This window comes from Rattus norvegicus, chromosome 6, assembly GCF_021556685.1.
Source record: "Rattus norvegicus strain SHRSP/BbbUtx chromosome 6, alternate assembly SHRSP_T2T, whole genome shotgun sequence".
Lineage (NCBI taxonomy): Eukaryota > Metazoa > Chordata > Mammalia > Rodentia > Muridae > Rattus > Rattus norvegicus.
The window spans coordinates 106,532,710-106,559,327 of NC_141539.1; the positions used below are offsets into that span (position 1 = coordinate 106,532,710).

General features: G+C 42.3%; 1 protein-coding gene across 9 annotated transcripts in view; it reads left to right on the plus strand.

Annotated features, from left to right (window-relative positions):
- The first annotated feature begins 616 nt into the window (after positions 1–616).
- The window catches only part of Susd6 (sushi domain containing 6), a 93,771-nt gene continuing 67,769 nt past the window's right edge, over positions 617–26,618 (plus strand). For all 9 annotated transcript variants that reach the window (XM_087554614.1, XM_087554621.1, XM_087554622.1 and 6 more), the window contains 1 exon segment: positions 617–839. The gene's annotated coding sequence lies outside the window, so the exon portion shown is untranslated.

Genomic DNA, 26,618 nt, shown 5'->3' on the forward strand with positions numbered 1-26,618 from the left:
ACCCAGAAGCAGAGCAAAGCTAGGAGCCCTCCCTGGAATGTCTGTTTCCTCAATTTGAGATCTGCCAGGTGCTTTGGACAGCGCAGACATAGCATTCAGGGACATCCATTAAAAAGGTTCCCGAAGCCCACCCCAGCTTTATAGATTCAAAATGGCCGGATCTACATTTCCACACCCACCTAAGCCCCGTCGGGGCACTTTTGAGGTAGCTAAGTTTACACACCTTAACCTAGAGTACTGGGGAGATAATAACCTGCTTCAGAGATAGGTCAAGTAAACGATTCAAGACCTAAATGGGCAACGTGTGTGGAAGAGGCTCTCAAATAGCAAATGACAGTAATTAAAACATCCAAACAATAACAGTAAAAGAACCGGAGGCTAACTAGAGTCAGTATTAAGCCAGAGCAGTACCAGCCACTGTCTCTTTAAGGTTCTCCCAGCAACCCCCCCCAGGGGCGTGCCAGACAAGGTCAGAGGCGCGTGCGCGTGACTCCTCGGGGCGGTCCCAGCGGCGCGACGCCTGCGCTTGTTGCGTGCGTGCCTGGCCCCGCCCAGGCCTCGTCCCAGCCCTTCCCCCTCCGCGGGGCCTCCCCCGCCCGCGCTGTACAGCTGGGCCAGTGACGCTGGCGCAGCCACCGCCGCGTTCCATCCTCTGGAGTCGGTCACAGCTCGCGTCCTCCTCCTCCCTCAGCGCCCGGCAGCGTGAGACAGACCAGGGCACGCGAGGCGTCGCGGGGACCCGACAAGGAGTGCAGGCGGGCGCGCGCAGCGGCGGAGCGAGTTTGGCGGCGCGGGAGCTGCTAGCGCTCCCTTCCCGGAGGTCTCGGCGCCGCTCCCGGGTGAGTTGTCACCGCCGCCCGGGCCGGAGGGCCGGCTTTGTGTCAGCAGCGCGCGGGGCCGGTTTTCAGGGCACGGGCGGGCACGCACTTCGTCAGGGACGCGGGCCTCTGCGCGCCCGCCGGCTCCCGCTCCGGCCGGTGTCAGCGCTGCTAGCCGCGTTGGGCCGCTCCGAAGGCGGCGTGGCTGTACCGGTGCTGGTGCCGGAGACCGGAGGATCAGATCGGGCTTGGCTGAGCGCGCTTGCAAGGCGGAGGCCCTTTCGCCCAGCGAAGCGGCGGTTCCGCACAGCGGGACAGGCTTGGCTGAGGTGGGTTTCCTGAGGAAATCTTGCAGCCGCTCGCCTGTGCGCGTGAGCGTTCTGGAGCCCCAGCGCTTGGTCGCCTCTTCAGTCGCAAAAACTTTTCTTATTATGTGGACCGAAACTCGCCGAAGCCATTTCCTGTTTTGGTTTGTTTTTAGTGCAACTACATATATAGGCTTTCTTGTGAGACTGATGAACTTTCTTTCTTGTGAGACTGATGATCCCTCACGGGACAGCCAGCGGGTGGAAAAACTTACCTGTAACGGAATTGAGAGGGCAGCAAGGCCCAGGATCCTAAAGAAGCATCAAGTTCATTGGGAATTTAATGTTCGTTCAGCAGAGGCCTAATGTTGTTGCCGCACACTTCTATGGTGACAAGGCAGTATGCTGCCCTTTGTTGCTCTTGCTGATTGGGGTTTGAAGTGCTCTGTACAGAGAGGTGCGGAGGCATCCTTTTCGGTTGAGCCGTGGGTGTTTTCTCCCTTGTAGATCTGCAGTGTCTTGCCACTTTTCACAGTGATCAATTCGGCTTTTGGTGTTAGAATCCCTTTTGGTGTTAAAAAAAAAATCTCACACACACACACACACACACACACTTTTTTTGTGCTCTGGGAATTCGACACCCAGGCTGTCACCATCTAGTGCAGACTAGTAGAGACATGCCCTTGGCACTGACTTCTTAGTTTTCTGAGCTTTGCATTTTTCATTTCATTCAAGTACATAGGAGAACTGTCTTGAGTTGGAGGTTGATTCCTGTACTTCAGTAAAGGAATAATTTCATAGAGCAGCCATACTGTGAAAAACTTTTTTTTTTTTTTGGTTCTTTTTTCCGGAGCTGGGGACCGAACCCAGGGCCTTGCGCTTCCTAGGTAAGCGCTCTACCACTGAGCTAAATCCCCAGCCCCGAAAAACTTCTTGAGGGTTTATTGTGTACCAAGCTAAATTTATTTAGCGTGTGTGAATTCGAGTGTGTGAGCTTGTACACACACACACACACACACACACACACACACCCCATGATGCTGGTGAGGAGGTCAAAGAACAAATTGCAGGAGCCAGTATTCTACCTCCCAGCGATTGAACTCTGGTACTCAGGTCTGGTGATGAGTGCTTCTACACACACTATCTCACTGGCCCAAGTTTCACTTTTGATCTCATTTAATAATATTTGAGGAAGGTGGATATTATCCTTATTTTTCCAGTTGAGGCAGAAGCTATGCAAGTTAAAATAATGTAAGACCACAAACGTAAGTTCTGGAGTGAAGGAGATCCTTCTCAGAGCACTGAGAGGCTGTTTCTTTAACTATAAGCACCCCTAACTCTAGTCATGGTAGGTTACACAATACAACTTGTTCACCTCTTTTTTTTTTTTTTTTTTTAATTTCATGTCATACACAGTATTTGATAGTTGTTGCCTGGTTTTATAGATACTGGGATGATTAAAACTGAAACCAGACAGATCTTCATGGTGCTCAACTTCTAAGTTAGTTTACTTTGGTTTATGGTAATTTTCATTACCGTTTGCTGCTTAAGCAACTTGTACCTATTAAGTTAAAAGAAAGAACTGAGGGGTTGGGGATTTAGCTCAGCGGTAGAGCGCTTGCCTAGGAAGCACAAGGCCCTGGGTTCGGTCCCCAGCTCAGAAAAAAAAAAAAAAAAGAAAGAAAGAACAGTTACCCGTTTGAGATGGGATTCCTGTCTCCAGAGGGACTCTGGATATTGTAGTAGGAATGATAGACGAAAAAAGGTCCTCACCTACTGCTATAGAAAGGGCTCAGGGAATGTGGTCCTGAGAGCAAAGCCACCAGATGTCAGTTTGACTTGCTGCAGCTTCTCCAGAGCCAGCATGCAGGCTCACTGAAGAGAAAGCCAGGTAAAAAGGTGCTGCAGCCTGGCTGGGGGCAATACCTCAGCACTCTGTGGTTTCCTGGCTGGTCTCCATGGTATGGTGATTGAACTGGAGCTCTTATGTAATGATGCATCTTCTGACAGGGGATTTCCTCTGCTGTTTCTGGGGCCTCAGTTCCTGCTTCGCTGCTTCCTCCACACACATATGAACATGTGCCCTCCAAAGGTACTAATTCATTTGGCTTCTAAAAGTAAGACTTTTTACAAGTTTATTATCGCTAGAAAGCATTATTTTGCACACATTATGTTTGTCCATTTCTCACATTAAAACTTGCTTTTGGTTGTGCATGTCTGTAATCAGCATTGGGTGGGAGGGGGAGCTGAGGTAGGAGGGTCACGAGTCCTAGCTAGCCTGGATACACACACAGTAAAACCCTGTGTCAAAAATCAGATGATTAAAAAAAAAAGACACCCTTGACCACCAAAACATCCTTAACTCTCATTCCATACTTTTCCTTATGCTTTTTCTGCATTTTTAGCTCTCTTGACAACTGCTCACTACTGGTATCCTCTGTAGGCTTAGAGAAATAATAAAGTATCTTAAAAATTCAGAAAGGGAGCTGTAGAGATGGTTTAGTGATTAAGTGCGTGCTGCTCTTGCCGAGGACTGGAATTTGATTTTTGTTGCCCAGCCAGCTCACAGCCACTCATAACTTCACAGTTTTAGGGTGCTTGATGTCCTTTTCTTGGCTGAATGCATACAGACGCTTACGCATAATTAATAAAATCTTAAAAGTTTTGTTGAGACTGGACATGGTGGTGAATGCCTTCAGCTCCAGCGCTGGGAGGCAGAGGCAGAGTTTGAGGCCAGTTGGATCTACATAGTGAGTTCTAGGACAGCCAGAACCAAAAAAGTGTCACCTTGTCTAAAAACAAAGAGAAAAGTTAAAAATTCAGTCAGGAACATGATTTTCCTTCTTTCAGTACCAAACAGGTGATTTGGGAGAATTAAGTAGAACCGCTTGCTGGTTATGAAGGAAAGCCAGAGAGCACATTGGGTGCTTGTGTTTTCCCTCGCTTTACTCTTTACCAGGTGACAGTTCATGAGAGCAAGTGGCAGGTCCTTGGTTACCTGCCTGCCACACGTAAAACATTTTACTGAGCTCTTGGATTGGCATGTGGTCTAGTGGAACTGATGAACAAACTTCATTTCTCTTCCTCTGTGTGTCTTGAACTTGTGAGATTCCTGCTGAGAACATTCTGTCAAGTAATAGGAGAATGGAGGAAAAGAGCAGATGAAGAAATAACATAGTTTTTGGCACCCCCCACACACACACTTTAAAAGCAAGAATTGCTGTGTTGATTTGAATGTGAAGATTGACATTTGGGTTAAGGGCAAACATTGAAACAAAATATGTTGACAAGAAATTCTTTTGGTTTCTTTGAAGAGTGTATCTATGCCAGATCACTCTCTGTCTTGGTCCATTTTCTGTTATTGTAACAAAGAACCCAAGATGTGGTAATTCATTAAGAAGAGAAGGTCATTTGGCTCACAGTTCTGGAAACCAGGAAGTTGAAGGGCTTGACACAGGTGTCTTGCATCATAACAGGGCACAGGGTATCTATCACATGGTAAAAACTTGGCAACTTGAGTCTCTTCCTGTCAAGTCAGCATGGAAGCCCCACCCTCAAGGCCATCTAATCCTAGTTACCTGCTAATGTATCCATCCACCTTCTAGTCCTACCTCCAAGTAGAATTAATACATGAATTTGAGGATTTTCTAATACTTGGACTTAAGACATGTTCAAACCATGTAGTGGAGAGGCGGATCTTGTTTTTTTGTCTTTTTTTTTTCTGAGCTGAGGACCGAACCCAGGGCCTTGGGCTTGCTAGGCAAGTGTTCTAAGGCCACTGAGCTAAATCCCCAACCCCAGGAAGGAGGATCAAGGTTAACTTGTGGGCTTAGTGAGACCTTGTTTCCAAAACCAAAAAGCTAATCAAAGCCAGAACATTACATATGTAATAACAATGAGTCTTCTTCTAATTGAGTGGTTTTTAGAAAATTCATGTTCATAGGTGTATGACCACATTGTAGGATGCTTAAAAAGTTAAAGCAGTGAGAAATACTGTGGTGTATGTGGGAGGCTGTTAGCTTGCTGATGGGAAGGAAGAATTCAGCTTAGGATGGGTGCTTGAGGCTTTGTGAAGAGTATTTGAAGCTGTTGGGTCTTGACACCAGGAAGCAGTCAGGCAAACCTTGAGGTGACAGACCTTGGGTATGAAAATCTATTTTCTATATCATGGCTAAGATTCAAGTAAGTAGAAATTGTTTCTCTGGTTGATGTATGTTCATGAGGATTACCCTGTAAGAATCTTTTCTGTGAGAAAGGAGAGGTCTGGCAGGCTCCTGTCACCTTCTATCCTCGTGTCAGTGCTTGCCTGCCCCCGTTCAATCTTGGGGGTGGGATCTGGGAGCCAGCAAAGTTCCTTCCTTTGTTCTTTTATCTTCTGGTTCTCCGCTGGGTATAAAGGTCTCTAGAACCTGGTAGATCTGGAAGTGGTGTTGAGCTGGGCAGCTGTTACTCCCAAAAGGCTAACTGCTACTCCCAAGGTTGAGGGACAGTTGAATCTGTGAAGGTACTAGGTTTAAGAGTAGCAGGGAGCACAGCAGTTGTAGTGAGAACTGAGTGGGGTTTCAGACTCTCGTGTTATCTATGATGTATCTCCCTCCTGGAAATATCTGAGAGCTGCATGCCAAGAATTCATGGAGTACTCCCGAAACAGGGTATTAGTAAATCATTCTCAAGCAGAAGCAGACGTTCTTGCCTGGTAATGTGGCCAGTGTTGAGAATGCTCTAAAATTACCTGGTAGCTGTGTGTCCTGATATACCCCCTCCAGAGTAAGCAGTTGGTACAAGTGTTTTGTTTTTATTTTTATTTTTTGTGACTTAGGAAATTAGCTTGGGATTCTTCATGACAGCAGCAGATTCAGTGCTTGTGCAGACTGACAGGTCTTTATTTCTTGAATCTTTTATGTTGAAAAGAAAATAATTCAGGATTCTTTTTTCCTCTAGTTGGGGATTTGGAGCAAAACCTCAAGAGAAGAGATTTGAATAGGGACTCTTCTAAACTCCCTTTTCTTACCAACTTTTCTTCAGGAGGAACATGTATCTAATCTGCCTAAATTCAAATTGCCACCAGTATTGACATGCCTATGCACTACAGAAGTTAAAATCAGAGTGGAATTACCTTTATGTAGACTCTTTGCTGAAGTTCTCTTTGGGTGAACTAGGTTTTGGCTTTTGATTAGTCTGTGAATGAAAGTGGCTTCTGGGTATTACGCTAGTTCAATTCTTCTCCTTTGGGTTGCTCTCAGTAGATCTCTGGGAACTAAGTGGATGGAATTCGGAAAAGGGAACCAAGAGGCTGAGTTGCTTATTTTCGTCTTAAATTGTGATTGTCTCTGCAGACTGAGGGAAGATTGAGGGGGATTTTTTTCCTTTAATTGACATTAAAGTGGAAAAAGATTATAGACAAGTTATAGAATATACAGATCAAAATAAAATAATCATTGTGTAATCTAACATGTCTTTTCTGTATATTCTGTTTCTTTCATCTTTTCTGGTAGACCCTAAACATCGAGTTTTGAATTTTGTTTTTTTCTCAGCATTGTTCCATAACCATTTTCCCATGACTCATCCTTAATAGTTCAAATGGCTTCATATGGTAATATATATATATATAATATATATCGATCATTTCTAAGTTTACTCAAGGAGATTTTTTTGGCATTCAGCATTTTACTTTGTCATGTGCCTTTTTAAAGAAGTAGTCTTGTTGGCTTATAACTTACATATCATAAAAATTTACCCATGTAGCTTCTTTTACCTAGCATGCTTTTTGCGGTTTGTGTTATAGCATGTATCTGTACTTTATTTGTTCATCACTGAATAGTATTTCTTTGTATAGATGTACCATTTTTAAATTTTTCTTATTTTTTGAGACAAGGTCCCACTATGTAGCTCCGGCTGTCCTGGAAATCAATTTATAAACCAGGCTGGCCTTGAATTCACAGAGTTCTATTTGCTTCTGCTTCCTGAGTGCTGCCACCATACCCAGTCTATGCCATTGTCTTTATGCATTAATTGATGGACATTTGCATAAACAATGCAGCTGTTTTTAGTGTATTTGTGGGGTTGTATAAGATCTAATTTTAGGCTACTTTCATCTGTTTTCTCTGTACGTTTACCTACTTGGACATTTCATGCTATTGTAATTGTGATATGGATAGGTAGTCTTTAATAACTGGCTTCTTTTACTTCCGTTTTTTTTCTTTTTAATGTGTGTGGCTGTTTTGCCTGTGTACCATATTCATGCAGTACCCTCAGAGGCCAGAAGATGGTGTTAGATCTCCCGAGGCTGGAGTTACAATCAGTTGTGGGCCACCTTGTGGGTGACAGAATAGAACCTGAGTCCTCTGGAAGAACAAACGATGTTCTTAGCTGCTGACCCATCTCTCCAGCCCCACTTCCTGTTGTTAAGATTTATTGGTGCTGCACCGTTTGTCTGTGCTTCAGTCCCAGTTTATGGCCAACCACACCTTATCGGCTGATGGACATTTGCATTGCTTCCACTTTGGGTTTTGAATAATGTTGCCAAGAACATTGTTTTCTTTTCTTTTTTCCTTTTTAAATACAGTCGAGTATTCTAGGCTGGCTTTGAGGTCCTCCTGCTTCAGCCTCCCAAGTCCTGAGATTATAGGCATGTGATACCACAGTTAGCTAAAAACATTCTTGGGTAAGTTTTTGTGTGGACATGTATTTTTCTTTCTTGAGGCTTTTCATCATTAGATGTGATCTGTGGTTCTCAGAAGCCTTTGCTTTCCTTGTAACAGTTGTCCTGAAGTTCTGTGTACCTGCTGGGGAGTCAAACCTCAAGGTAGGGAAGATGACAAGCATCTGTGAGGGAACATGCAGGTCTGAGGAACTGTGCTCTTTAGAGCAGCTCTCACAGTCCTCATACAGGTGGACTTTGGCTACAGCTGAGTTAGAAAAAGAAAAAAGATCATCAGGCCAGACACCAGAAGGAGCAGATGGTGCTGCCGAGAGTGTCATTTCCTCTGTGGGATTTAATTCTGAGCATTTACATCACACTAGCCATCTTACTGGAATAATGGAATGGCTTCTCTCTCCTTTTACCCTTGTCCTAATTGGAACTAGACTTTATGATCAACAGCAGGTTTTGCTGTTTCTTGTTTCTAGATCATTACTAAAAGCTTTTGAAACTGCACACTTACAAATCATATTGTTGTTTTATCTGAATGTCAAGACAGTTTCTTTCTAGAGAAATAGAGGGTAGGGCACATGCCCTCCAAGACAGACAAAAATGGGGTACCTTAGTTAGCCTTCTCTGGGTTCCTATATCTAGAACCAAGCCAAAGATGAGTCCTTCTGGAAAGCTTTTCAGATGTATGTATATAAATATTTATGAATGCAGCTATAATTTACCTGGTAGAGTTCATTGTCTAAAATGTTGCTATTTGAAGTAGGCCCTATTGTTTATACAAGTTCTATTCCCAAGTTCTAGAGTTTCAAGAGGCCCAGCAAGGAGTCAAATTATTTTTAATTGTATTTATTTATTTTGAGGCAAAGTCTAGCTCTCTGGAACTCACTATGTAAATTAGGCTGACCTAGAATTCTCAGAGATTCACTTGTCTTTTTTTTTTTAAGATTTATTTATTTATTTTATGTATATGAATGCTCTGTTTTCATGCACATCAGCAGTGGGAATCAGAATTTGTTATAGATGGTTGTGAGCCACCATGTGGTTGCTGGGACTTTGGGACTTGAGATCAGGACTTCTGGAAGAGCAGCCAAAGCACTTAATCCACTGAGCCATCTCTCCCTTCTGTTTGCTTTGTTGTTGTTTTTCCAAACTGGATTTCTCTATGTAACAGCTCTGGCTTTGTAGACCAGGTTGGCCCTGAACTCACAGAAATGCCCCTGCCTGTGCCTCCCAAGTGCTGGGATAAAAGATATTAGTGCACCACCATGCCTAGTTCCTACCTGCACTGTTGGGATTAAAGGGATGTGCTACCACACTGGCATACAATTTCTGTCTGTAGATAGGTTTCTTGATTCCATGTGGTTCTTGTGCAGCAAACAAGTATATGAAGAGAAACTGTAGTTTCATTAAACTTGGAAGACCTGGACTTTGAATTCTGAGATCTTCTTTACCTCTTATAGAAAAGAAAAATGAGAACTGGAGGCTTAAGGATCAATAGAGAAGCCAAGTTCCTGCCCCAGTTAGATCACCTTGTCACTTTGTTCTTGTCCTCTGGGCCTATGTTTAGAAAGTATGTTGGGGGGGCTGGAGAGATGGCTCAGTGGTTAAGAGCAGTGACTGCTTTTCCAGAGGTCCTGAGTTCAATTCCCAGTAACCCCATGGTGGCTCACAACCATCTGTAATGGGATCTGATGCTTTCTTCTGGTGTGTCTGAAGACAGTGATAGTGTACTTATATATAATAAATAAATCTTTAAAAAAAATGCTTTCTTAAAAGAAAAGAAAGGAAGTATGTTGGGGCCTCAACCAAGTTTGTGATTCATATTACTTTGTTTTGTCCTGAATAAACTCATGTTCTTTTATGGTGTGTTGTTGTTTTTGAGACAGGATATGCTTGTGGTACTGGGATAAAACCCAGGGCTTCACGAATGCTCACATTCTATCATCTGAGCTACCCTAGCATCTGCAGTAGTGGTTTTGAGTTTTAATTGTGAACAACAAAGGGGAATGTGTCTTTACAATGTTTGAAGGAATACTTTAAAAAAGAGACTAATTTTATTTGTTTGAAGAATACTTCAAAAAAGACAGTTTTTATTTATTTATGCATGCACATGTGAATTCGTGTGCCCACATGTTTGTGCTTACTTGAGTGCAGGCACCCATAGAGGCCAGAAAAGGATGTTGAACCTCTGACCCTGGAATACAGGCGCTTGTGAGCCATCCAGTGTGGTTGCTGAAGATCATTCTCTGGTCCTCTGCAAGAGCAGTACACACTCTTAACTCCTGAGCCATCTCTCCAGCCCTAGGGAATACTTTTCTTAAAATGGGTACAGTTGCATGACAGCTAGGCTTCTTAACTTTTTTTTTCCCCTGTGCTGTGCTTTTGTGTGTGTGTGTGTGTGTGTGTGTGTGTGTGTGTGTGTGTGTGAGAGAGAGAGAGAGAGAGAGAGAGAGAGAGAGAGAGAGAGAGAGAGAGAGAGAGAGATTCAGAAATGCCACTTGACTCCAGGCCACTGGATTGTGTTCTCTGTTGTTTTTATTTTCCTTAGGTCCTCCAGGTGAGACAGTGGCAGGTGCTGTTAGCATCCTAGATGTGGTAAAATTACGTGAAGATTGGGAGTCAGCAGTCATCTGGATGAATCCTACACCCTCATCTCTTTATTTATTACCTATTCTGCCTCCCCACCCTAAACTCTTCCTCCTGACAACTGCTTCATAACTGTGGGTTTACTATATGTGCAGTCAGTCATCCACTTAAAGGCAACGTGAGCACAGGTCTGAAACCGTAAGTCTCTAGTCAGCTAGGAAAAGCTCTATGTTTTCATTTTCCCTATCCCTGAAAGCTAGTGAACAATGTTTTGTATTTGGTGGGTGTTGTTGTTTTGTTTGGTGTTTTGATGGCATTTTTAGACCATTAGTGAATGGTATGCTGACTGGTTATTTCTCATCCTCCTGCAGGTAGGCCATCTGCTGTAGGAAGGCCATCTTCTTCCCTGTTTATTCCAATGGGGATTTTGCTTGTTACACAGCAGGATAGCAAGAAAAACAGGCTCTGGGTTTCATAAGAATTTGTTGACTCATCTTTTTCCTGTTTACGTGTATCCTCAGGTTACAATAACTTATGAGCTGATCATCAGTTTAGGTTTTGGACTGGTAAGAGGCAGGTAGTTACTGCAGAAACCAAGAAGTAAATCTGGATATTTACTTGGCATGTAGTGAATACATGGCTGGGTGCCTTATATACATTTTGTTTATTTGTTTGTTTTGAGACAGGGTCTCACATGTAGCTACTCTAGCCCTGACTGACCTGGAATTCACTATGAAGACCAGGCTGGCCTTAAACTCAAAGAGACCTGCCTGCCTCAGCTTCCAAAGTGCTGGGGTTAAAGGTGTGCTTCATTATGCCTGGCTTGTTTCTGTTTTCTTTCTTTTTTGTTTTTGTTTTGTTCTGTTTTATTTTATTTTGAGACAGGGTCTCTGTGTAACCTTGCCTGTCCTGGAACTCGTTCAATAGACCAGTGCTGGGATTGAAGGCAAATGCCATCATTGCCCACTGCCTGGCTTTGATTGTTTTGTTATTGTTTTATTTCTATTTTTGTTTTTGGGACAGAGTGGATCTATGTAGTCTTGGAGCTTGATCTGTAGATCAGGCTGGTCTCAAACTCACAGAGAGCCTGTTGCCCCCCCCCCGCGCCCCCCTCCCCCAACTAAAGGCACATGCCACCATGCCCAGCCAATATATATAGTGCTAAGAAAACAAAATGATCACAATACTTGCCTGCATGTATCAGTATAGGAGAATACCTAGGAGTTAACTTGAAGGACTCTGTTGTATATGGTTGACACAAAGCCTTAATGCTCTGGCTTTGTCAATGGGTTCTGTATATTGGGCTTACATCATGCTTGGTTTATATGGTACGGGGAATTGAACCCAGGGCTTTGTGCACGCTTTGTGTGTCCTCTACCAAATAAACTATGTTCCAAGCCTTACACTGTCTTTATTTTCTGTTGAGAGAGAAACAGCCAGAATTTGGGAGAAAGGGATAGATAGAAGCGGTGTGTACTCCACAGGCACTTCTCCCCCTCAGTATGCCAAGTCTTCATTTTTTACTATTTATTTGATTTCAGAGACAGGGTCTCACTATATAGTTCATTCAGCAAGGGCAGTCAAAACAAACTTTAGGGGGCTGGAGAGATGTCTTATCAGTTAAGAGCACACTGTCTGCTATTCCAGAGTACCTGAGTTAAATTCACAGAACCTACATGGTGGCTCACAGCCATCTGTAACTCCAGTCCCAAGGACCTAAAACCCTCTTCTAACCTCTGTGGGCACCAGGCACATACATAGTGCACAGACATACATGCAAGCAAAACACCTATACACATAAAAGTAATAAAATATTTTTTAAAAAGACTACAGGATTCTTTAAGTGTTATGGTTGAAAACAAAATAGGTATGTCTGCTAATTTTAGGTCCGAGTTTTGTTTCTGCAGGCCTGTTGGGTTTTGTAGAAGCCTTTATAGATATCAATCTTGCCCTAAAACTAGTTTATATATTTGTTTTTGCAGCTTGAAGGAATGAATATATATATATATATATATATATACATATATATATATATATTTTCCAGCACTGAATATGAATTCAGTTGTAGATAGGGAACTAATACAGGGTGACTTGTTTCTTTAGAAATGAAATTATTCTTTAGAAATGGATAATTTGTTGGTGCTTCTCATTGTCCTGTGGATGCTTGTCTAAAGGCATGTTTGCTTTTAGGAATATAGGTAGAGAGTGGTAGCGTGAGCAGATGTCAGAGCCATTGGTAGCAGCTTTAAGGAAGATAGAGATAGGGTGGTGCTAAGGTGACAAGGTAAGGAATTCTTTGAGTAATGTGTCTAAACTCATGTGTTAATTATACAAGAATTTATTGAGTGCCCTCTCCCAGACTCTTTGCAGCACAGTTTAATACTTAACAATGCATTATTTGAATTATTCTCTGGTGTTCTAGTTAGTCTTACACATTTCAAACCCCTTTAAATTTCCCTTCTTTACAATATGGGCTAGACATCTATATTAACAAATATTGCAGCAAAACCTGCAAAAATGCTGCATTTTACAGGTTCTCACATAAAACATTTTATTTAAAATATATTTGCCCTTCATAATCTTAGGTTTTTTTCATCTGTTGGTTTAGCTAACCTTACACTGACAATTTGGAAGGAGAAAACTGTATCCGTATTGGCCAACATGTAGACTTTTTTCTTGTTACTCTATAAACAATACAGCCTGACTATTATTTGCACAGCATTAGGTCTTATAAGTAATCTAGAGATGATTTAATGTATATGATTTAAGGTATTTATAAGTAACTACTGTGCTGTTTTTAAATAAGTTACTTAAATATCCTCAGATTTTGATATTCAAGGGTGTCTTGGAACCAATAATTTTTGTGACTACCAAGGAACAGCTGTACTTAAATTTTAGTTCTGGTATACAAATGGGAAAAGCAAAACATTTGCAATTAGTTGAAAATTTTTAAAAATAGTTTATATTATGTGTATGAGTATTTTGCCTACATGTATGTATGGGTCACCTATATGTGTTGGACCCTGAGAGATACGAAGAGGGCATTGGATTCCCCTGGATCTGGAGGGAAGTTAAAGATGGTTATAAGCTGCCAGGTAGTTCCTGGGACTTGAACCTAGGTCCTCTGTAAGAGTAGCAAGTGCTCATGACCCTTGCCCATCTCTCTCCCTTCCCTAAAGGCATTCAGCAGCTCCTGTACTTATATAATTGGGATGCTGATTCAGCCTTAACTCCAGCATTGGTAGCTCTTGCTGGGAAATGGAACCTTCCAGGGATTTTAGATCCATAACACACACTGCTGAGTAACAGCAGTGTAATAGCAGCAGCTCCTTTGCTGCTCAGCACAGAAGTCCCAGACTCAGTATTTATGTTTTTGTATACTGATGGGACTGGGGAGGTGACCCAGCATGTTGGGGAGCTCAAACCTGCTTGTAATTCCAGCTCTCGGGTGATCTAGCACTGGTACTCAGACATGTGCATACCTGTGTTCCCACCTCCAATACACACAACACACAGATACACACTAAAAATGATGAAAATAAATTTGAAAAATGTGAATGTGTCTATAATTTGAAAAGGCAGCCATAATATCCTTTGGAAGAATGTTTCCATATAATACAAAAGTTTTTTTGTTTTTGTTTTTGTTTTTTTTTGTTTTGTTTTTTGGAGGAGGAAAGTCCCCAGAGACAGAAATACTATCTCAAAATCTATGTGGTTGACCTGTCAGAGAGGAGTGAAACAAAGCAGAGAGTCTGAGCTCATTAGGTTCCAGACACTGCCTTGAGGATTTTGAGTGGCTCGGCAAGCTCACCCCAAGTTAGGTATGTTGGCATCTTGGTCCTGACTGTCCCTTTGCAGTCATCTGATTGACTCCTCAGCCTGGTGGAAGCTTCAGGGCTTTTGAAGACACTTTCTTCCTTTTGACGTTACCAGGAGGAAACCGGCATGGCCTCTGATGCCAAAGTATTGTCCTTTATGGTTTCCAGAAACTGGAGATGAGACCGGGCTGTAGGGACATCATAGAAGGTCTTGCTGGAGCTGTGGCAGCCTAGAATAGAAAGAATACGAGTGCCAGCGTTCTTGCACTAGAAATGGACTTGGGCAGCCTGCCTGCCTTTTCCATTTAGTTGGGAAAGTGGAGAAGTAAAACTGGCCGTAGGCCAGGTGCATTTTCCCTATTCCTCTATCCTTTGAGAAGGACAGTTATCTTTAGAAGAGAGTACTTAGGAGGCAGCAGAGAAGGTAGTGGCCTTAGAGCAACCTTGCTTCTCTTTCAGCTCTTCTGCTTCCCAGCTGTACGACCTGGAACAAATTGAACTTTGATTTTTCAGGGTTTTTAACATTTGTTTAGATGAGGTCACACTTATTATAGGCATCCATCCCTATGTCCAGCTGATCCTTCAGTTGTGTAGTTGATTTGTGAAATGGAACTGATGTTAATGTGATCTCTTGAAAGGTACCTTATTAACATATTAATGATTACCTGGGGATAGAACTCTAGATCATAAAGAGACAGTAATTTCATCTTCCTTTTCTCTTTTTTTTCTTTTTGAGACAAGTCTCTCTGTGTTTAACTCTGACACTCCTAGAATTTGCTGTGTAGAAGAGGCTTGCCTCAAACTCACAGAGCTTGCCTTCACCTCCAGAGGGATGGAATTAAAAGCGTGCACCACCATTCTTGACTAAACTATAATTTCTTTTTGGTTCTTTTTTTTTTTTTTTTTTTTTTTTTCGGAGCTGGGGACCGAACCCAGGGCCTTGCGCTTCCTAGGCAAGCGCTCTACCACTGAGCTAAATCCCCAACCCCTAAACTATAATTTCTTAAACTACTTTTCTGTGTTACTTGAATTATACACTAGTGGTATGTATAATTTGAATAACTTATTAAAACTACATTTAATAAGATTGGTATGAGAATCAAATGGACATATTTAAAGTGGAAGGGCACAGTTCTGATAACTAAAAGCTATTCAAATAGCAGTTTGGGAAAGATGTAATACAAGGAGCAGACCCATGCTTTCTCAGAGTTTTCTGAGGGCATGGCTGTGAGTAAGTCTCTTTCTAAGCCTCAGCTTCTTCAACTGAAAGTGGGAGTTAATATTTGCATGTACCTACCGTAGGCTGTGGGTTTTGAGGATCATATGAAGTAAGAAATGTACAGTGCTAGACTGGCATCCAGCACATGGGAAGTGTTCAGCTAATAATGTTGGTGCTGCCAGCTCTCATTCTTGTGCCTATGGGTTATAAAGCGAGGTGAGAATTACACTAGTTACTGAAGGTGAGACACAGAATGAATAGGTGACTTTGCCTCCCTTCTTTACATTCTCCCTCTCCCCCTCCTCGTCATCCTTGTCCTCCTCCTCCTCCTCTTCTTTTCTTTGACCTCCCTCATCCCCCCCCCCCATTTCTTTTCTTTTCTTTTATGCTAGGACCTTGTTATGTAGCCACCTAGCATCATACCCAGAGGGCTTGGGTTACAGCGGAAATAGCCCTGATACCTCTGATGTCTGGAAACACCTGCTCTATCAGTGTATCAGGTCTTGGAGGTGTCTGCTCATGGCCAGGACTGTGGACAGTGTCATAGTAGAGCACCATTGGTCTGTCCTGAGAGGTTAACAAGACTCAAGCTTGGCCAAGTTTGAATCCTATTTTTTCCCCACTTTCTGTGGCAGATGGACCACATCCTGAATTATAGAGGGTGGGGCTTGTTTCCCTGTCCCCCTTTCCACATCTACTTTGCTACATGGCAGGCTCTCTATTATTGTCCTTGTTTGTACTTCAAGTTTCTGACCTATCAAGTTCAGAACATTCCAGTCTATCCTTCTCTGAAGTTTTTTTTTTTAAAGATTTATTTATTTTATGTATACAAATACAGCATGTAGCTGTCCTCAGACACACCAGAAAAGGGAGTCAGATCCTATTACAGATGGTTGTGGGCCACCATGTGGGTGCTGGGAATTGAACTCAGGTCCTCTGGAAGAGCAGTCAATGCTCTTAACCACTGAGCCATCTCTCCAGCCCCTAAAACTTTTTTTTTTAATGAACCAGATGGTTTTTCTAACAAAAATGACTGATGTTCTTGCCATCAGGATAAAATTAATCTGTAAATGTGGGATTGTGGGACTCTCCTGCTCTTGGAGCTCTGGTCACATGTAACATCTGTTCTTACCATATAGAGACTTAATGACTCTTCATTTCTATCCCTCTGATTACTCTCTTTTCCCAAGTAGGTCATTTGTAGGAGACAGGCGCAAAGTGACCAGGAGGTTGCTGTTAGGACTACAGAGATAACATTACAGAGTGAAGTCTCTCTTCTAGTGTGACTTTTGGATTTTCAAAGCTATGGCACCTTGAGTGATTCTATCTAAGTAGTAGAGTCAAGGAAGAAGGAAAATCCTCTGGGGAGTAGGACAGGATGTACTGTGTGGCACTGTGCTGGGTATTTTACCTGGCAAGCTTGTTTCACTTTATAGATCAGGACAGAAGGCTCAGCAGTATGGAATACTGTAATTTACTGTGCTGGAGCTAGAACCAGAGTTGCAGTGATTTCAGAGCTGGTGTTTCTTTTATGGTAGACAGAGTCTGTGGGATAGGAATATTGAAGCATTGAATGGGCTGGAGAGGGTGACAGAACAATTACCTGGAAGAAAAAGAGGGTAACACCAAGTAAGGGTGTTTGAGAGCGGATTGTTTAGATGAAGTAAATGGGAAGGAAAGAACAACAAAAACAGGCTAACGTAGAAGAAGAGAAGGGGTATATTTCTTGGGGTGAATGTGTACTGCTGGAGGACAGATCTTTTCTGAGGGGTGCTCCCTGGGGTTTGCTTGAGGCATAGAAGACCTGATAGGGAAGGTGCGGTTGAGCCCCTACAGGAAGCCTTTTGGTTCCTGGTATTTATAGATTGGCCTAAGCCCTGTAAAAGGCAATTCCCATTTCAATTAGCAAGGCAGCTTTATATGCATCTGAAACATGTATGGATCCCCATTTGGCCTGGTGGGAGGGCCTGTACAATGTCCCATTACATTAGCCTGACTCCCTACTGCTTCAGAGGTCATTTGTGCAGGGGGCAATCCTGACATTTCCCTCTGAGTGACCTCTGGCTGCTCCCTTCCCTTTCAGGAATGAGTTGGCGTCTGGCCTGGGAATAGTAGCCCTCTTGTCTGTTCTCAAGTTAGGAATGCCCAGGAATGATGATTCCTGTTTGTTCCCCATCCTCTGGCTACAGGGCTGGGGTTGTTCTGTTCATAGCCTGACAGCTCTGTAGTCAGTCTAATTTAACATGGATTTATTGAGTATCTGCTGGTGGGGGTGGAAGGATGTTTGTTTTGAGACAGAGAATCATATATATGAAGGTGGTTACAAACTTATTATATAATCAAGGATAACTTTAAACTTCTGATCCTCCTGCTTCCCTGCCAGGTTGCTGGGATTACAGGTTTACACTCTCATGCCCTGCTTATGTAGTGTGGAGTATTAAAATCAGAGCTTTGTATATTCTGAAATGCTCTACTGACTGAGCATTCGTATCCCTAACCCTCCGGTCCTCTTTTGACTTTTTATTTTGAGAAAGAGTCCAGTAAGTTGACCTTGGTTCAGTCTTGTAGCCCACGCAGGGCTTTGAACTTCCTCAGGCTTCCAGGTAGCTACCATAATAGGCCTGGGTTCCAGCCTGGCTTAAAAATCTTGTCTGTGCTGGCATAGCTTGGAAGTATCAGAATCGGGCTGTCTGAACTCTTGGCCACATGCTGCAGCCCTGTAATAATCTAGTGAGCTCACATGTGGTGGAGATTTACTATTGCTGGCACAGAGAGCCACAGCCTTGAAGTGAGGGAATTTTTACTCAGGTTACAAACAAGTGAAGAGACCCCTGCAACATGCTTTATATTTAGAATTTTAAAGAAAACACCACTCCAAAACAAATAACAAAACTCCTTCTGCCATTTCTGTACAAGTTTTTATTAAGAGTGCTGAGTTGGATGGTAATTATCCAGTGTATCCATCTTTGGCAGTTAATTTCTAGAGAAATCAGGTTCATAAGAAAAGGCAAATGCTGGTAGATGCATATCTGTTAAGAGCTATCAGTTAGTATCTGATTTTTCATTCCATTTCATGTGTTAGTGCCTTTAAGAAATGTACTACCTATGACTTAAAGTTACTGTCCAGCTCATTTGCAGTTTAGGGAATTATTCATCTAGTGACTTATATTCCCAAATCTTTTTTATTTATTTATTTATTATTTATTTATTTTTCTTTTCTTTTTTTCGGAGCTGGGGACCGAACCCAGGGCCTTGCGCTTGCTAGGCAAGCGCTCTACCACTGAGCTAAATCCCCGACCCCTATATTCCCAAATCTTAAAAAGGCTTCAGAGCCCCCTTGTCACCTGAAGTATGCTTTAAAATCACCTGGCCATATGCTGACATGAACATAGAAAGGAAACTGTGTGTGGGGTGGTCTGTGCAAACAAGAACTTTAGTATAAATAAGAGATTCAAGAACAAGGAAGGCCTTGGGAGCTTCCATAATTTAACACTATTCACCAGACCATAGCAAGGAATGGTGGCATGGGATTTGGCCTGGGTTGGCTGGGCCACAACCCTTCCTTGTCCTCTCAACCCAAGGCACTGAGGATTTGAGTTGTCGAGAGTTGTCTCTTCTAGGAGTGACCAGTTACATTGCTGGGACAGGGGTGTGGTTAACACTGATGTTTCAGAGGAGTGGGTAAGTGGGTGGAGGACAAGGCTGAGGCCGAGCAGGCCACTAGAAGGGGGGGTGTGCTATTTTGGGTATTTTGGGAGAGGAAATGTGCTAAGTCAGAGGAGGAAATGGGGGAAGGGGAGGGTGGTGATGCAAGATACAATAGTATATGAGAATGTCATCATGAAACCCATTTATTAAATACTAAAACAAAACAGACTGCAGGAAGATAGAACCACAGCACTCTGGCCCTTCAGCAATCAGTGCCCTCATGGGTTCCTTCACTCATTCTGAAGTGCCTAGCACCTCAGAAGGTTCATAGCTGTAAATAGCAGTCTGGACCACCACTATAACTTCCTGTTTGTCTTCTTATGAAGGTTCCTCCTAATCTACAGTCTAATGCTTTTGATTTTAGATTTACTCTTTCAGTTTGTATCTTTGTGTATATGCACATGTATGTGAGTGCCTAAGGATGCCAGAAGAGGATGTTGACCTCCCCTGGAACTGTGGGATGTTTTACATCAGTGCTGAAGCTCGGGACCTCTAGAAGAACAGCAAGTACTCATAACCCCTGAGCCATCTAGCTATGCAGCCCAGAAATAGTGTTAACATTTAAAATGAATTACATGGGGTTGGGGATTTAGCTCAGTGGTAGAGCACTTGCCTAGCAAGCACAAGGCCCTGGGTTCGGTCCCCAGCTCCGAAAAAAAGAAAAGAAAAAAAAAATGAATTACATGAAACAAATTTATGCCTCTATCAAGATTGCATGCTTTGGGGTAAGACTGCTTAGTGTGAAGTCTCACCCCATCTCTTTTACCCCCTACTGCTAGGTTTCCCTGCCTATAACCAGATAATAATAGTGCCTAGATCAGATAGTAAGTGTAAAGTGCCTAGATTCATACTCAATGAATAAGCAGTCAGATGCTAGTTAATATAATAATGATGGTGTTATTGTCTGGAGGGTTCATAATACTGGGATGGAATTGGGACCACCTCAGTTATTGAGAAGGACAAAATGTCCCTCTCCCCACTGGCACAATCAGACCATTATTTTATAAAGGACAGTTTGCCATCTCTAGGAGGCCTGATGCTGGAAAGGTCCTGCAGTAACAGATATTCTCAGGTCACTTCTAGATTAAGTTTTCTGAGGCCCCTGTGTGGAAGAATACAGTGTGATTGTTCTGGAGTGCTTGAATCTGTCACTGGTGGGAGGGAAGTTCTTGTTTAGAAAATGTCACCAAGTTATAACCAACACTTTGTTCTTCATTCAATCTGCTCTCTTTCCCCTTATGTTTATTTAATAGTTAGAAAAGCACTGAAATGTACTTTTCCTGTTTGAACATGCACATCTGAAACTTGTTTTTCCCAGATCTTGAAAATCTTTTAGAAATCACAGATCGAGGACTAGTTTTGTTGGTAGCTCGTAGCATGCACGATTCTCAGCACCACATAAAGCCTGGGCATAAATACCTTTATTCCTAGCACTTGGGAAGCAAAGGCAGGTGGGTCTCTTTGAGTTTGAGGCCACCCTGGTTTATATAGCTAATCCAAGATAGCCAGGGGTTTGCATAAAGAGAAAAAAGGAGGGGGGAAAAAAGAAATTCAAGGTCATTTTTAGTTAATACATGGAATCTGAAATATATGAATGTATATTTCAGCCTGAAATATATGAAACCTACCTCAAAGAACATAAGAAAAGGAAAAAAAAATTATTGGTGAGGCTTGACAAATTCTTGCTGTGACCTACTCTGGCCATGAACATTCAATCTTCCTGTCCTACTTGTGTCCTGTCCCTACTTGTGTCAGAGTCACCACTGTGAAAGGCTATTATTCAGTTTTCAAGGGTGTTGTATACTTGGAAACATTTTTGGCCTTATATGTTGATTCTTGGTTCCTTGGTTTGTGTCATTTTCACACAGTAAGGCTATAAAGGATCTTGGGTTTCCTCATCTGTGCAGGAATTGGTCAGGACTCAGGGTTGGAAAATGTTGGGTTTTCTCCCTTGTTCTCACTAAATGCATTCTGGGAAGGCTCTGCCAAAAGGGGAAATTGATTGTGTAAGAAGGGCACTTCCCTTATAGCTTTCAAAGCAAGATGCTTCCTTCTTTCTCTTCTTCCCATAATTGGAGTTAGCCATTGTGCAGGACTCTTGAGACGTGCTTGTCACAGTGATGGACAGAGGAGTTGCCTGTGCTTGTCCTTATCTTCTCATCGATCCCATACACAGGAATGGCGGGAAATCACAGCCTGCATATAAAACCACAGACAGATGGGAAGGATGGAATGTGTAATCCCCGTTCCCAGAAACAAGCCAGTGCCGAGCTGGCCGACCTTAGCATTTGCATCTGTCAGCAGAGCCAAAGCATTGAGGTTTGGAGATAATGGCACCATCTGGGAATGGAAACCTAATCTTCCAGCTCTTCTCAGTACTCCTCCTTCAGAAGCCTTCTTGTGCCACCTTCTGCAGGTTCCTGTCACCAGTAACCCGACTAAGCCTTTTTGTAGTTGCTGTGACTGGCTTTGCAGTTTGCTGTTAGTTGTTCTTGCCAGGGTCAGTTAGCTCCCTTTCAAGGTGCTTATCATCTCTGGGGATTAGGTAAAAGAATAAAAGCTGTGTGTCAGGGTGTGACTTCCCTATTCTTTCCTCCTGTGTTCCTGGAGGGCCTCTAGTTGATGCTGTGGAATTAGATCAGGTCAGGTTTCCTGCTCAAGAATAGTCATTTCCCACTGCCTGCTGACCCCAGGATGAGTTTCCAAGCTGGCCTTACCTGGAGAGTCAATTGAATGCTTAATACTTTGTAACATAACCAGAACTTGCCAGGTGGCAGAAACTGTGGAAACCAGTAAGAACTGTGCCTTGACCTGAGGACTTTAGAATGGAATTTATTTTCTGTTCTTCCTTGATCTTTGGCCTTTCCCATTCTCCGGTGCTTTATGTGTCCCTGTCTTTGTTTCTTAATACTTTTTTATTACTTTTTTTTTTAAATACAAGAGCACAAATCTACTTTTATTTATTTACTCTCCATTGGTTTAAATCTGGAATGGGTACAGCATCACACAGATTCTGTGTCCAATGGTCTTTACAGGAAGGTTGCTTCCGAATTTGGCAGGAGCCATACCACTGTTTCCTTAAGCTGGAGAGTTTCTTTTTCTTTTTTTTTTTTTTTTTTTTTTTTCTTTTCTTTTTTTCGGAGCTGGGGACCGAACCCAGGGCCTTGTGCTTGCTAGGCAAGCGCTCTACCACTGAGCTAAATCCCCAACCCCTAATTTATTTTTTCTCTTCTTTTTTTCATTGCTTTGTTCATTACCCCTAGGTAGTTGTTGCTTATTCTCACCTTCATACTTTACAGTTCAACATTATTGCGCTCACACAGAACAGTAAAATAGATACGCCTGCCTTGGTTGTTTGCTGTCTGAAGCTGCAGTCGCCTTAAGTCTGTTGAAAGTTCTGGTGGGTTTGAGGTCTGTGTGTCCTGTGCATTTTACAAGCTAGTTAGAGCAGACTCTTAGTAAATGGTAAAACAGTGAACGTGGGTCTTAACAGAATTTTAGGTGGTCCCAGAGCATAGAGCAAGGATCTGGAAACTGGGTGCCATTTGAGTTTTTAGAATATTGGGGACCAACACCTAAGAGAAACCAGCAAGAACAGGCGCAGTATTGTAAGTTTTTCCCACCTTGAGATTTTCCTAGATGCTGAAAGGTTTGGGTAGAAAATATGTTTATTGTAGAAGATTGCTAGGAGAGGTGGTAAGAGCAGGGGCCTCTGTTTGATGCAGTTTCTTTCTGTGGTGAGTCACCCCAATAGAAGGTGTGAAAGATGCACAGGGAAGTTTATAGTTTAAGGAACTAGGTAGGAATACCAATAAACAGATCTGTCGGGCTAAGGACTTACTTATTTGTATTATTGACATTTGAATTGCATTTATCTGGGTAGCTTGGACATTTGAACTTGTTATACAAAGGCCTATGCTAGGGTTTTGTTTTGTTTTGTTTTGTTTTTATAACAACTAATAAAATCTTGGATAAAATTAAAAGTAGTGCCTTCTACTTCTGACTTGGGAGTAGAGTTTTAAGCATCCTGTTGACCCATCTCCACCCCCACATCCTATTTCTCCTTTGAACTGCCTAGAACTGAAACATTTGGTAATAACCTTGAGCAAGGACCAGCTTCAGCCAGATAAATTCCTTGGGTACATTCAAGTTTGCTGAATTTAGGGAGAAAGTAAGTTGCATAGACAGAACTCAGGGAATTGTCATTTACATGGAAGTGAAACTATTGTCCTTTTTTTCTCACAAGAAGACTTTCTCCAAACCCTTCTTTACCTTTGTAGATCTTTATTTTTGCGAGTACACCCGGGTACCAGCTGTACTACTGTTACAGCGGATAAGCTAGTGAATGATTCTCAGAAGCTTGCATCTTTGAGAAATGCTGTTGCCTTTTCCTGTTTTATTCTGCCTAAAAAGATGATGACTTGCATTTACCTAGATATTGCAGCATTTTGTGATGAAGTATAGGTCTTTAGTAGTAGTGATGATTACATACAGTACCAGGTACCCTGATTACGTTGTGAGGTAGTACTACTACTTTGTAAAGATTACTTTTCTTAATTTAAAATTTTTATAAACTTTATTATAAAAAACTTGCAAATAAATAGAAACATCACATGTCAAAAATAAGTAGATCCCAAGTCTGCGTAATCAGTGAATCTCTGTACAGTTAGAGTACGCGTTCAGAAGGGAAGCTGCAGAGCTTCACAGTTTACGCTTTGCACTTATGTACCATCCAAATCCGTGACAGATTAGACCTAGAAAAACAACTTTATTTCTCTTTTTACGCTATGCTATGCTCCCCACATGTGCATTTGTCTATCGTGTGTGTATCATATACATATTGTTATATTATAGTTCCACATGTAAGAGAGAGCATACAGTTTTTTCTTTCTGAGATGTGTGACCTCACTTAATATTATATATTCTAAGTTTCTTTTTCTGCATTTTTAACTTCATTTTTCTTAAGAGCTGAGTAATAATAGTAGTAGTTGATGTGTGTGTGTGTGTGTGTGTGTGTGTGTGTGTGTGTGTTCACGCACACATGTGCATGGGGCTTAGCTGATTTTTATTGTCCATTAATCTATTGATAGACAACTAAGTTGTTTTCAGTTCTGTTATAGTAAATGAAGCAGTAATAACCATGAGGGGGTGGTGCAGATATCTCTGTGGTGGTATAAAGTTTTCTGTGTATATACCTAGGAGTGAAATAGCTGGTTCATATGTTCTATTGTTAACTTTTTTGAGAAATCAATTTGGGGATCTATTTTTCTTCCTGTTTTTTGTTTGTTTGAGACAGAGTCTCACTATGAGATTTTGGTTGTCCTAGAACTTGGTATATAGAGCAGGCTTGCTACTGACTCAGAGATCTGCTTGCCTTTCCCTCCTTGAGTATCCCCCCAACCCCCATAGGTTATCACTGTGTAGTCCAGAATGCCATTGAACTCACTGTATAATGTAGGCTGGCCTCAACCTACAGTCTTCCTATCTCTTCAATATTTGAAATTCAGGTGTGTCTGTGTGTATGGCCAGGATCAACAGTAAACTAGTTATTTCTAAAGCTCCTAATAAGAAAAGTCGTAGCTCACATTGTGTGTGAGAGTTTTAATGTCGTGTAAAAGAAGAAGTAGAGGGGTTGGGGATTTAGCTCAGTGGTAGAGTGCTTGCCTAGCAAGCGCAAGGTCCTGGGTTCGGTCCCCAGCTCCAAAAAAAAAGAAAAAAAAAAAAAAAAAGAAGAAGAAGAAGAAGTAGACATGAAGAGCAGAGACATATGTCTGCCAAAATGGTGTACTTTCGAGAAGTAATCTGCATGAAGAATGTTTTCTGTTTTGAATAGGTGTTTTGCCTCTTTAGAGGAAGTTTTTACAGAAGTGTAATGGCTCTGGAACTTAAAATAGTCATCCTTCTCTACCAACCCTTAGCTGATCTTTCCTTATGGGAACATTCATTTGTTTTAAGAAGCAGAGAAAAAAGTTCTGGAAATCAGAATTGCTTTTCTCTTTTAGAAGTTTGGGGTCTAAAGGGTAGTTTTTAATGGGGGAAGGAAGTCTGGATAGAGTCATCTCACACAGACATAAATACCCTCACCTCCACTCATTGCTTTCTCATGGTAGATGTGGATACAAGGCCTGGACGTGGCTTTTCAGTCCTTGGATAAATCAGTTCTTTTGGCAAGCCACTTATGTTCCTTGGCTGTTCCCAGCTGGTTTGGGCCCCAAAAGCCCAGATCAGACAGCCTTATTTATGATGTCTCTGTGTTCCTCTATAAATAATAATACATTATTAATTATTATAAATGTTGTACCGCTGAACTGCATCCTCAGACCTCAAAGCCATCATTTGTCAGTTGCACTGGAGTATGTGGTCAGAGGACCAATCTGAGGGTAAGGGAGGCTGCAAAGATGTCTGATCGTTAGGACGTCTTCATCGTACCTTTGCTTTAGGGTCTTAGAGTAGAGGATCGGCAGGCAGAGTGGGAAAGCAAAAAGCATTCAGTTTGTGTGTGGGGGGGTAGGGTGCATGGAGGTCAGAAGACAACTCTGAGTAAGTTCTTTCCATGTGGTGATGTAGGTCCTAGGGATCAAACTTAGGTTGTCAGGTTCCCTCTTTTTATCAGCTGAGCCTTCTTGCCAGCCCCCTCTCTGCATAGATACTGGCATGTAATTTTGCTTGGTTATAATCAGAAGAGAAATTATGCTTTAGCAGTTGAACAACTGTACTTCTTGTCTGTTTAGATTGTAGAGAGACAGTTAAACTCCAAAAGTTAATAAATGTTCTCTTCCACCTTACTTGTACTCTGATCCAGAGTAGGCAGCCTGGTTGAGAGCTGGGATCACAGAGCAGTTGCTGTGGAGAGTAGAGATTGAGGTGACAGGACATTGAAGGCTTGTCTGCTAGACTGATGGCCTACCCCCAAGGGTAACTTCTCTTTTTTTCCCCGGAGCTGGGGACCGAACCCAGGGCCTTGCGCTTCCCAGGCAAGCGCTCTACCACTGAGCTAAATCCCCAACCCCATAAGGGTAACTTCTCTATAGTGACTGCTTCTCATAGCTAAGTTAATGTGACTAGCTAGACAAGGAGGTAGGCTCCTGGGAAACAGGCTGTAGAATCTTAAGCTTGGCTGCACGTATCCTGTTCTATACTGACAGATTTCCCTCAGTCTTGCATTTCTAAGGTGTCCCATTTTTAAAATTGTGTGTGTGTGTGTGTGTGTGTGTGTGTGTGTGTGTGTGTGATGCATTTGTAGAGAGACAGCCTCTCTTGTTCTGTTGCAAATGCCTGCTGCTTTCTTTCCAGTAGAGAAGGTAGGTAGGTACCTGTTACTATTTTCTCATGAGCTCTCGTACCACACTGGCGCTCCTGAAGGAACTCTTGTTACTGAATTTGTATTTGGTAGAGAGGCCTCAGAGGTGTTTAGAATATACCTAACCCAGGGAAAGCAGGCCTGTAGCTGATATAGATTGTGATTGGGAAACACCTGAGGAAACTGTTAAGCAAGAGAGAGATCTGGTTTAG